The sequence below is a fragment of the Mastigoproctus giganteus genome, chromosome 4, assembly GCF_048544385.1.
Source record: "Mastigoproctus giganteus isolate SK-2022 chromosome 4, ASM4854438v1, whole genome shotgun sequence".
Taxonomy (NCBI): Eukaryota; Metazoa; Arthropoda; class Arachnida; order Uropygi; family Thelyphonidae; genus Mastigoproctus; species Mastigoproctus giganteus.
Window position 1 is genome coordinate 52438207 of NC_143578.1, and position 13053 is coordinate 52451259.

The following is a 13053-nucleotide window of genomic DNA, read 5'->3' on the forward strand; positions in this document are numbered from 1 at the left end:
CGTCAACGAGCAGACGACTATTTGATTTCTAATTTCGTCTGAATTTTAGAGAATAACTGAGAAATGGGTGTTTATTGACTATTGACTATAAAGAATGAATCCATCAGTGTTTTGCATACATTGCTCGATAAAATTAAGAGAACAAAATGTTTTTGATGAATATTTTATTGTGAACAGTGTTGCCCAAGGCGAATATTTGATATAATAGACGTCCTGGCATGCAAATTCTGAGTATCCAATAGAACTCGATGCGAATTATTCATGCATATGAAAACACGGGTTGCGACTACACTTCATTCCCGTTTTTTTTTGGCTTGCTCAGTTGGATAGCCACATCTCCAGTACCCAGGATGGCAAGTCATTGTCGTTTAGATGGTTCTTTGAGATGGCAGGCCATTGGATGAGTTGAATCTGGGCACTCGCAGGTGGGTGGCACTTGGCTTAATGCGTTACGCAATGTCTGGAAGTAGTTTCAGGAGACGAGAACCATCACAAGAAGAGTTGGCCAAGGTTGTCCGAGGGCTACATCAACCATAATAGGCCTCTAACTGGCTCTAACAGCAAGACGAAACTCTACGATATCCTCTCACCAACTGTCTCTTGAAGTTGCTGCGACTACAAGTGAAAACATTTCCAACCGGACTGTTAAGAAGACTCAATTCAAGCGGACTCTACGCAAGGAGGCCAGTGGTTTGTATCTCATTAACTCCGAATCACCACACAGCTTCTCGAAACTGGTTCCACGATCATGCGACTTGGACAAATGGGGTTCAGTTCTGTTCTCTGATGAGTCCCGTTTTAGCCTACAAACAGATTCTAGACGTTATTTCATCTTGAGACAATGAGAAATGCGGTACAACCCTTCAACATCACAGAAAGGGACACTCACGATGGAGGCTGGGTTCTCGTGTGGGGCAGAATAATAATAATAATCATGTGCAACTTTTTAGAGGTTCGGTTGGCCCAAATTTTTTTTTTATGCACGACAACGCCACTGCACATAGAGCTCAAATGGTGAAGGAACATCTTGAAATTGAAGATCTCCAAACGACTGCAGTGGCCAGCACGATTAGCAGACCTAAATCCGATCGAATATGTGTGGGACGTCCTTGGATATCGCATTGCACGCCAACAGCCAAATCCTCGGTCAGTTGATGAGTCTGCGCTGGTGGAAGAATGAAATTAGTTGCCATAGTATCTTACAGACACCCTCATATCGAGCAGAGTTAAACGTTGTGAGGCCTGTTTGGCTGTTGGAGGGGACCATACACCGTACTGATGTCATGTGATCATATTTTCGAGCAGATTTCTGTAATGGTAATTCTTATACAACTCCCATAATCAATGTCCCTTACTCCTGTCCGAAGTTTCTCGCTGTCTCCTAATTTCATCGTTATTCTATGGTACACCACCATACCCAATTTAGTCCTTCTTCATCGCAAGCTGCACGAGTTATACCACGTTTTCTACGTGTTCTTTTAATTTTGTTCAGCAGTGTATATTATTTATTTATGTATTCGTAAAATAGATTAAGTGATGAATGGAAACTGTAAACAAATAGCGAAATATAAATCAAAGAGCTGAAAAATCTTTCGTGGAATATAAACAATGTATCAGATGGATTTCGTTTAATTTTCATCTTTAGGAGTTTTTAAACAAATGTATCTGTTTCACAGGTGTTTTCTTGATTCTGTTTGTTTTCGTTATTCAACGCAAACAAACATTCGCAGATTTGAAACTACTTGTCTCATTTATATGGAGAAAAAAAGAGAGAAAGAAAGAATGGAGAGACCGCAATACATCAATCTTTTATACTATTGATAATGCCATTTTCAAATGTAATCTAATCAAACAGCCAAAAGAAAGGAAAGCTGGAGGCTCTTGGGGTTTGTGGTCGATTCGAAAAAAGAATGCAATTTTTTTGTTATTTAAAAAATTCTTTCTAGTGTACAAAAAAGAAAAGTTGCTACAAAAGAAGCTGTAATTCGTTGAGAATAAAAAAAAGAAAGGGTTATCTTATCACAGACCAGATATTAGCCTTTACATATGCAGTGATTCGTCTTCTAGGATGTACCAGACACCAAACTGATAGGCTGGTAATTTATCTTACCAGTAAGTGTGAAAGATACTGTCTCTCTCTTTTTCAGTTTTTAACATTCTCTTTATTTCTTTCCCTTTTTTAACTATCGTTTGCTCTCTCCCATATTATCTCCATCTTTCCCGATACTTTTGTTACTGTTTCTCCTGCTATATTTTTCTTCTTTCTTTCTTCCTTTCCCTTCTCTGTTACTCACTGTAATTATTTCACTTTGTTCTTCATCCTTTCTCTCTCTCTCTCTCCTTTACGAAATACACTGAGTAATCACTGAATGAGCTCTAAGATAGGAATGAAATCTATGGTAGGTAGGAGTAGCACAGTGAAGAGAAGACCAGACAGCACACCATCCTTGAGTAGACTCTAAAGTAACTTATCGAGCGAGAGAGTTCTGCTCACAGAGAACTGGATTTTTCTTTTGAGATCTGAATTGGTGCAGTTAGTGCTGATATAGAAATAAAATGATCCAACCGATTATTTCTTTTAGTTAGTTTAACTAGCGATATGGACAGAGAGTCTACGTTGAAATAATATGTATGCTAGAAGGTTTTAGTGCTGTGATAAAATATTGAATTTCTTACAGATAATTCTCTCTCTCTCTCTCTCTCTCTCTCTCAGACGGATAAATACGTCATAATATACGTACACTTCACTGGCTTATTTTTTTTTCCTTCAAGCTGTATTCTACGAAGTTCATGGACCTTTCCATTTTCTCGCGGTCTTTCCGATGTGCATTGGCAATCTGAAATTGTTAAAAAAGCGTGTACAATTTTGTCTCGGGAATAAAGTGGCCGATTTAAGGTGCATGTTTGGACCCATGTCACGCGTTTGTGACCCACTTGCGGCGAGTTTTTCGTCGACTGCCGTTTGTTCTGTCGGACTCGTCGTTCTGCGTGCATACAGATTTCGGAAGGGAGATGAATTGGGGGGTTGGATATTCTCCTCCTCTCCAAACAATTCTGTATGGATGAGAGAAATAGGCACAAAGTTACCGATTGACGGTCCCCGGCTTGCGCTTTTATTTTCCTCTCTTTTTAGAACGCAGTTCTGGCGTTTCTACCAACCTTTACAGCATCTTAATGAACGCGACACGCAAGTCCTTCACAAATCCCTTCTTTTCTTGCGAAATATCTACATTAAGAAAATGTACACTACTCTTTTCTTTTTTTCCCTTCGACAGATGGCGCTTTCTGGTCTTCATTGTTCCTGAACGTTGCAGTTTCTAAGCAAATTTTTCAACAGGAGCATAAATACTAAAGTTTTATTGGAGAAAGAACTGACTTCGAGGTCATGCACACCTCCGAGCACCGCCCCTTTCGTCGCTAATCCAGTGTTTAGATGTTCATTTAAGTATCTAATAATTCTACAACACTTTCTTGCCTAACTGCCAGCTTAAACTTCTCATTACGTCCATTAACACTCTCTTGAGCCCCGTAATTTATCCTAAACACCTTTCTCTCCCTCCCGGAGTTGGTATATTAATGGGTTTACCTCCAACTCATCTAATGATGATTACCCCAGCAGGTACTTCGCTGTAATTTTCATTTATTTAAATCATATCTTTAGAATCAACTCACGCTGACCAGGGATTCTTGTTCATATTTTTGATAATGCGCGGTTTTCGACAAAATTGCTTCGAATATTTGTAGATAAAAGACGAATTCGATCGTATAAATAGGGAAGGAAGGCAGTAGATGGAAAAGAAATGAACGAATGCAAAACATGCTCTAATTTGACCTTTAAATATCCTTTTATTGACATTTAAATAACCTCTTATTTGACCTTCAAGTGTCCTCTTATGACCTTCAAGTAACCTCTTTGTGACCTTTAAATAACTTCTTTGTGACCTTCAAGTATCGTCTTATGACCTTCAAGTATCCTTTTATTTCCAATATTCAAAAATTATTCCTGGATTTAATGAAGGAAAACTGTTTGAAATAAGAAAAATGCACACTCTCTCTAAAAAAGTATGCGAATACCTCGATTTGCTTTAAAAGCAGATATCAAAAGGTTTATACATCAATTAAAAAGGGTTGTTCAGACCCGTCGCTGACAGTTTATGATTACTTGAGCAAACTTAAAAAACCATATTTTGTACTTAACGTTTTCTTACATTTTAAACATTAAGTGAAAACCTTTCTTAACTTAACCCGCCCATTTTTAAATCGGCATTCACTCCCTCTATTTATCGAAAAGGTCAGAGTTTACTACGAACTGAAAGATACCCATCTGTCTCCGATAAGATTTATAAAACCATTGTGCCTCCATCGCTTCAGCGAAAGCAGCGTCTTGATGCAACTATTAGCCGAGCTAATGGCGGAACTTCGATTGCTGCTAGAATTAATTAGTCCTAATAGAGAAGCAGATCACACAACCTAAATAGTCCCCGAACAGAGAAAGTCAGACTACTTCTGTTTCCTTGTGCTAATTAAAGAAAACGGGCTCGCTAAGATCTTCCTGCACACTCTAAGGACGTTTGATAATGCAACACGAGCAATGATTTGATTTAACCGAAAATTCTCGAAAATTAAACTCGTTTCCTTAATTCCGTTTCTTAAATTCGATATATAATTTAATGACGCAAGCAGATATTTAAATTTCAAGAAAAACAGACAGTATTATACCGATAAATGTATTTTTACTTTAAGATATGTAAATTATAGTTATACGACGTAAATTCGAATCAATTACAGTCGAAATAGGCACAAACTTAGTTAAAATATTTCGTTCATTACCGTTATTTCTTTATTTACTTTTGAATTTATATATCCTGTAGATGCTTTAAAATACTCAAATAATTTTATTTTTTAAGCATTAATAATTTATTTAAAAAAAAAAGCACTGGTAATCATCCTCCTCGTCCTCCCCAACCCCATCTCCCCTATCGTTTGGCTCACTTCGAGCGTTCCGATTGTTACATAAGTATATTTCATTGTTGCTTTAGGCAGTGACAATCTACAAAAGTTTCACGCGCTCGTGATGATCGAACTCATTCTTGTCGCGCGTGAATTGACGTCTGAAGTTTCGAAACAATGTAGATTTCACTTAATGTCTTTTAATTGGTGTACAGTTAGCCAAAAGACTTCTCTACTTGAAGAGGGCTCTCGCTACTACATCGCTTTGCAAGGACAGTTTTTTCTTTCTTTCTTTCTTGCTATTAATATAGAAGCCAAGATGAGAAAAAACGGACGTTTGTCATGAAGAGGTAATTGCACGATACCAATTTGCTAAAAGCAAGGACGTGGGACTCTTAATGGATGTGCCTTTATGCTCGAATTAGGTGATCTGATATTTTACGATGACAATTATAATCTTGCTGATCTCATCCGGCTTTGATTCTTTAACTTTCGTCACGTGTTAATTCGGGAAGCTTAAAGTTTACTGCCGTTCTGCTTAAAAAGGTAAGTTTATTTATTTTTATGTCATTTAAGTTAAAAAGCGATGTTTTTTTAATGCATAATTAAGATATCATGGAAAGAAACATGCATTCGAGTATAAAATCCATTTTAAAGCTGAAAATACGTCAAATATTATTTTCTTTTAGAAAAAAATGGATATTTGATCAATTTCGCAATAAATATCGATTTTTCTTTTCCTTAACTCACGTTTTTATTTTATTATTATTACTAAAGTCATTTTCAATGACTTCATTAGTGATGGGTAAATTTGCAGTTCTTAACTCTCAAAACGACCAACCTACCTTAGAACACATATCCAAAATTTCCCAGTTATTAATCCCCAAAGCGACAAAGCTACCTAATGTAGAAACCTACCTTAGAACACACGATATACAAATTTCCCCAGTTCTTAACCTAAAAGCGACAAATCTACTTTAGAACACACGATACCCAACATTTCCCAGTTATTAACCCCCAAAGCGACAAAGCTACCTTATAAAACACAATACCTAAATTTCTCCAGTTCTTAACATAAAAGCGAGAAACCTACCTTATAAAACACAATACCTAAATTTCTCCAGTTCTTAACCTAAAAACGAGAAACCTACCTTAGAACACATGATACCCAAATTTTCCTTGCTATTAACCCCCTAAAGCGACAAAGCTACGTTATAAAACACAATACCTAAATTTCCCCAGTTCTTAACCCTCAAAGCAACAAGCTACCTTAGAACATGCAATACCTAAATTTCCCCGGTTCTTACCTACCTTAGAACACGCAATACCTAAATTTCCCCAGTTCTTACCTACCTTAGAACACACAATACCTAAATTTGCCTAATTCTTAGCCCTCAAAACGACAAAGCTACCTTAGAACACACAATACCTTAATTTCTCCAGTTCTTAACCCTCAAAACGACAAAGCTACTTTAGAACACACAATACCTTAATTTCTCCAGTTCTTAACCCTCAAAACGACAAAGCTACCTTAGAACACACAATACCTTAATTTCTCCAGTTCTTAACCCTCAAAACGACAAAGCTACCTTAGAACACACAATACCTTAATTTCTCCAGTTCTTAACCCTGAAAGCGACAACCAACCTTAGAATGCACAATACCTAAATTTGCCTAATTCTTAGCCCTCAAAACGACAAAGCTACCTTAGAACACACAATGCTTATAGAAGCAATATGTCTTAAGGACCGAGATGCATTAGTGCTAATGTAATATTTAATAATACGACAGACTATTTCTTTATCGGTCGATAATACAACCCCAGTTGTCATGGAAACCGCATCCTTGAAATAGAAAAGCAGGTTTTACAAAAATAACTCTTATTTTTCCTTTTTTGTAACTCGCCTTTCTTATTACTAAGGTCATTTTCAAGTATCTCACTGGGAAAAAGGTTTCTTCATGATTTCTCAGTTTTTCCTCCTCAAAGCGAACCTGCCTTAGAACACACAACCCCTACAGAAGCTGTGTATTTACAAACCGAGAAGCGTTGGTACTGATGTAATAATTAATACTAAGACAGTATATTACTAGGTCATCCCCCAGTTGCCATAGAAACTGCATCCTTGAACAAGTAAAACAGGACCCACAAAAAAATAAATTTTGTTATCTAGCATTTCTCCTTTTTTTATTATTATTATTAAGGGCATCTTCAAAGACTTCATTAGCGATTAGCAAAAGTGTTCTTCCTGATTTTTTCCGGTTTTTAATCCTGGAATTGACAAACCTGCCTTAGAACGCACAACAGCTAAAGAAGCAAAATACCGATCTTATGAACACCTTGATGTTATTGGTGGTAAATATAATAATAAATAATAGGATAGACTGAGTCTTTCCCACCGGTAGATCATCCATCCTCTTCCAGATTCCTTAGAAACTACATCCTCGAACAAGCAGATGGTGCATCCAATCTCCAGTTGAAAATGTAAGAAGAAAAAAGGACTGTGAGAGATTGCTAAGTGATTCTTTTAATCGGTCCATTGTAAGGCGTACTTCGTTTTCGATGACTTCAACAGAACGATGTACTGCCAACAGGGACAATTACAGACAAAAGGTGAAGAACAATTGTAATTACCACGGGGCTCGTTGGAGCAACACTTAACAAACCTTTCAAAGCAGGACCGGCGCTAGAACTTCCCACCACTCTAAACCATTGACGTGGGGTCGCAACAACCGTTTATCAAAGCACACAATGCCAAATTACTAAATACATCTAACGGGAAGATCGTTCGAATGGTAGGAGGGTGTTAAAGCAGTAGTTCACTGAAATGCCGCTAGGGGGTCAAATAACTGTTTCTTTTTTCTACCCGAAATTTTTAAAAATTTCAGTAGAAAAGAGAAACATTGTATTATGTGAATACTTTGATTATCAAAAGTCTTATGTTCTCTGAGATATTTGTATATTCTGTAAGTCTCTGGGGACGGTTTAAGCTTAATTCAATTGCCCTCAAGTTCCATCCCTAAGATCCATATACAGACGTTGTCAAAAGTAACCGGACACTTGAATGTTTCGAAGGACCTTTTATGGGTACAATATTTAAACGACCTATCTCTCAGTTTTGGCCTCAGTTCACGCTGTATCCTTGTAGGTGAAATCCAAAACAATTTTTGATGAGGAATTTGGTTCCATCCTCCTTCAACTCAATGGTCAATTCATCTATTGCTTTCCGGCGTGTTGACTTGGTCCGAAGTCGAAGCTCTGGACAGCCAATGAAGATTCTGCATTCCTACGTCTACTCCTGACATGTGGATGGCGGGTATGGTTCATTTTTTTTTTTTTTTTCAAACCCAAGGAGATATTCGCATTCTTTTTGTGATGTACTATAAATGAAAGTATGCTTCTGATTTTTGATCATTATTCGTCATTGAACCGTGGAGAGATACCAAATTTTTGGTGCATGTTTTGTTGGTTGCTGGAGAGGATTTGGATCTAGATCCTCCCCTTCCAACCACCCCCAGGCGAAGGATCGGATAAATTTAAAACAGCATTTTTATAAATGTTTTTCATTTGAAAAACAGATTTTTTGTTTAAAAAAAAAGGATTGGTGAGGATTGGGATCCAGTCACTCGCTACCCACCCACCCCCAGGAAAATCATCGAGATAAATTTAAAACCGCACGTTTATAAATGATGATTTTCATTTGAAAAAAGGATTGGAGAGGATTGGGATCCAGTCTTTCTCTCCACCCACCCCATCACGATAAATTGAAAATAGAATGTTTATAAATGATGTTTTTTATTTGAAAAACAACTTTTTGCTTGTTTGTTTGAGAAAAGGATTGGTGAGGATTAGGATACAGTCACTTCCTACCCACCCACATACCCCAGGAGAAACATACCGATAAAATTAAAATAGCATTTTTATAAATGATGGCTTTTAGGTTTTGTTTGTTCGCTTGAATAAAAATGATTGGGATCCAGTCCCGCCCCACATACGCCCAGGCGAAACATCGCGATAAATTTAAAAGAGCATGTATATAAATTATGGTTTTCATTTTTAAAATAGCTTTTGTTTGTGTGTTTGAAAAAAAAAAAAAAAAAAGATTGGTGAGGATTGGGATCCAGTCTCTCTCCACCCACAGAGAAATTTAAAAAAGCATGTTTATAAATGATGTTTTTCATTAGAAAAACAGTTTTTGTTTGTTTGTTTGAAAAAAGGATTGGTGAGGATTGGGATCTAGTCACTCGCTACCCACCCACCCCCAGAAAAATAATCGAGTTAAATTTAAAACCTCACGTTTATAAATGATGTTTTTCATTAGAAAAACAGCTTCTGTTTGTTTGTTTGTTTGAAAAAAGGATTGGAGAGGATTGAGATCCAGTCTTTCACTCCACCCACCCCATCACGATAAATTTAAAATAGCATATTTATAAATGATGTTTTTCTTTGAAAAACAACTTTTGTTTGTTTGTCTGAGAAAAGGATTGGAGAGGATTGGAATCCACTCACTCCCCATCCACCCACTCCGCTGCAATGCGAAACATCGCAATAAATTCAAAACAGCATTTTTGATTCGAAATAGAGCTTTTTGTTTGTTTGTTTAAAAAATAAAGGATTGGAGAGGATTGGGATCCAGTCTCTCCCCACCCGCCACCATCACGATAAAATTAAAACAGCATGCTTATAAATGATGGTTTTCATTTTTTAAACAGCTTTTGTTTGTGTGTATTTGGGGAAAAAAAAAAAAAAAAGGATTGGAGAGGATTGGGATCCAGTCTTTCTTTCTACCCGCCCCATCACGATAAATTTAAAACAGCATGTTTATAAATGATGTTTTTCATTTAAAAACAGCTTTTGTTTGTTTGTTTGAAAAAAAACAGGATTAGTAAAGATGGGGATCCAGTCTCTCCCTACCCACCCACCCACGCCCAGGCGAAACATCGCAATAAATTTAAAACAGCATTTTTATAAATAACGTTTTTCATTTTAAAAAACAGTTTTTGTTTGAAAAAAAAATCTCTTTTTAAATTTTTAAAACCAAGTTTTTTACTATTTGAAGAAAAAAACAATTTTCGTTTGGCTTGAAAAAATGAACTTTTTTTTTGCTATTTATTTACGAAACCAAACGAAAACAATTTTTCGTTTGGTTTCGTTGCACGCGCATTTGTATCGTTATGATTCGATCGAAATGTAATAATTATGATTTGTGGGTAGGGGGGAAGGAACAAACAGAAATGCTTAAGGATATCGTATTTTATCATTCTGTTCTTTCATAGCCAGAGAAGAAATTGAAATTCTCTCACTTGGTAAGATGGATAATGTAAACTATTGTTTAGAAACCGAGCTTTCTGATTGGTTCTCGCTGACAAGGACATAAATCAATGATTACAGTTATTCAGCAATGCTGTGACGTGGAGTTTACCGTTGAAAGCCCTCCGATTGCCCCAAATGATTTTATCTCTTCTTTTATAATGCAGCTGTCAGCGTTGAATCCACTTTACTGGACAAACTATTCTTTACAGATCTTTGCAGAGGGCGAAATCAAAAAGAAATTGCTCTACGAAACGAATCATTTAAGCTTAGATTGAACCTGGAATGAACCAAAACACCGGATATTCATTCATACCCCCTCCCCCTTTCCCCCTTAGTTTTAAAACAACCACGTCTCTTTGTTGCTTATGGTTGAACAAACATTTATTCACTATATCCTGATCCATCTCTCATCCAACACATACCCAAGACGTTTGTCAAAGAAAATCGCATAAACTGTTTAATATCTTGGAAGAAAATTAAGTTCATGAAGGAAGAAGTAATGACAAAGAAGGACTCGTGTTTTAATCGTATCGAGTTTGTAGTTTCTTTTGGCCAAGGCTGTTTAATATTTTTCGCATTACAGCATATTTTCTTAATTTTTTTCCTTTTAACTTTCTTGGAATGGAACCAAGTCATCTTTCATATCTTGGGTGGAGTTTGAGGCGTTTCTCTTTTTGTCTTTTATACACCGATACAAGTTTTTGCTTGAAAGAACCTCTTAGGGAGAGAAGGGACGGAAGAAGAAAAACATGTAAAGAAAGAGGTAATATGGTAGCCGAGTTTAGTAAGAAACAGAAAAAATGGCGGCCCATATTGATCAGATAAGCTGCTCGCAAAAGGCCTAATTTTTATCGGTTTCTGTACGCTCCTAATGATTCTTTTATTGACACCTCATTGGTTTTTGTAATTGCTGAAACGCAATGGGATTTGAACGCACCACCATTATTAGGAATTAGGTGCGTCGTCTAATATTTTGGTAGGGCAGTGTCAGATCAGAGCAGATCAGATTCTCGTTAGAATAAAAAAAAAATTAATGTTTAATTCAACAATCAATCGATTAGTAACAGACGAATTCATTACGTTGTCCTTGCGCCATCTGGTGGCAAGGAGAGGAAATTATAGGAATTGAAGGGTATCTGAGATCCATGATTCTATTGAGAATGTAGATGATAAATACACTGCCACCTATTGGAAAACTATCGAAGCAGAGAGTAAAATTAATTTTAGTTCTAATTGAAGTATCAGTTTCGATGTGCACTGCAGCGCCATCTAGAAAGCATAACAAAATAGCACTGGTAAGATTAATGACTACGTTTTATGACCCCGGGCGTCTGTAAGTTTATTTATTAAGTGCATTCAGGTAGGAATTACGACTTGTAATATACCCGGGGCATTATGTTTATCGCTCCTATGGCTATTAGGGTGTTAATCAACCTCTTTCTCTATTAGATAAGGTGCTGTCACTCAACGGGTCTTCTTTAACTAATTGAGGATGATTCTCAGATTTGAGAACTTCTCTGGATGCTGAAGGATTGATAGAGGCTGCGTAAGACTCAAATTACTTCGACGTTCAATTATGAATTCGCTCTTTCACGAAGAGAACATTTTGTAAGAGGGGAGGGAAGAGACCATCTCCATAAATTAGATATATTTTAAACAGCAGAGCGCGTGGAGGGTGGCGTCAGTTCGAGGTACAGTCTCCATTGTGGAGGGCGTGATATGGGAAATGTTTGAAAGCAAACTAATTACTGTTATCACGCAAATATCATCTGGATAGCTGTCTGTTCTCTTGGTCTACGTTACCAGCTCACTGACGAACTTTTTTTTTTTTTTTGTTGTCGCGGTCTCTTCCGACAAGGCAAGGCCCCCTATTGGTAATCTCCGTCGCTCCATCATGATTACATGTCTGAAGCTGCATTGTGCTACCTCCCTTGATAATTGGCTGCTCTTTTTGCGACAGGATAACTTATAAGACTCTATAGATATGCCATACTCGGCTTTGTAGACGCCATTTTCTCGTCGCAGTAGCTAAAAACCCATTTACTTTTTCCTTTTATCTAACACTTCATTACTGTTCAACTCCCCCCTTCTGCTTATCTTCGGTGTCATTTGTCCCATCGAATTTTTTTTTTCATATGTTGTTCCAGGCTGTTTGGTTAGTAGATGAATGTAGCCTACAAGATCTATCATCTAGGTTAATCTTCGCTTGGATCGTTTCATGCGGGAAAACGTTCTTCAAAGGGCAAAGAGATCACTTTTATGACAGGTGATTTATCTTTGAGAAAACTTTCACTTAAGAATGTCTAATGACATGGAAACTGTCTCATTGAGCTCACACAGCTATGAACATCAGACTAGAGGCACCCCCACAGCCTATCAAATAGACTACTGTTTGTGATCTGAATAGTGCGGTTGATTGATCACTTTAAAACGCGTCTCGTAGTCGAAAACACTGTTAAAATCGGTCCATTCAACTCTTTCATATTTAAAACTAGCGTACATGACAGTTAAAATTCGTATTTTTCACACATTAAACGCTCATATTCAGATATGCTTAATTTTGAACCACCCTTTAGGGTACACTAATATTTTTCGGCACACTATACACAATCATGTAGTTAAATTATAGAAAACATTTCATCATTCAGATATAGAAGTATCCTAATATTTTGCGGCGTAGTGTACATAACTACATACTAACATTAAGTTTAAAAACCATTGAAATGTATAAGTATCCTAATTTTTTGCGGCTCGGTGTAGATAACTTAATTATAAAAAACATTTTTAAATTG